The sequence below is a fragment of the Sinocyclocheilus anshuiensis genome, unplaced genomic scaffold (assembly GCF_001515605.1).
Source record: "Sinocyclocheilus anshuiensis isolate Anshui unplaced genomic scaffold, SAMN03320099.WGS_v1.1 scaffold708, whole genome shotgun sequence".
Lineage (NCBI taxonomy): Eukaryota > Metazoa > Chordata > Actinopteri > Cypriniformes > Cyprinidae > Sinocyclocheilus > Sinocyclocheilus anshuiensis.
The window spans coordinates 3,172,616-3,172,886 of NW_015555881.1; the positions used below are offsets into that span (position 1 = coordinate 3,172,616).

The following is a 271-nucleotide window of genomic DNA, read 5'->3' on the forward strand; positions in this document are numbered from 1 at the left end:
TTACTCTTTCTCTCCTCATCCTCCACTTCTTACATGTACTCTTCCTCCTCTCCTTCTCAGATTGTGTCCATCTATTGTTCGCATCATCATTCAGTCACCTGTGCCACTTGTGCTTTCTGAAGTGGCTCATATTATGTACAGTTGGTTTGATCACATCATTAGAAACAAGTGTGAACAATTTTGAATCGTTGTGTGTAAACGATGACAACTGTGCTTTAGTTGTGTTTAACTTTTACCGCTTGTGTTTAGCATTTTGCAGCACAAATGCATC

The 271-nt window shown here is 39.5% G+C and overlaps 1 protein-coding gene across 1 annotated transcript in view; it reads right to left on the minus strand.

The window, feature by feature from the left end:
- Positions 1-271, minus strand: part of LOC107675723 (sia-alpha-2,3-Gal-beta-1,4-GlcNAc-R:alpha 2,8-sialyltransferase-like) — a 14,133-nt gene that overhangs the window by 3,559 nt on the left and 10,303 nt on the right. The gene's annotated exons all lie outside the window — the stretch shown is intronic.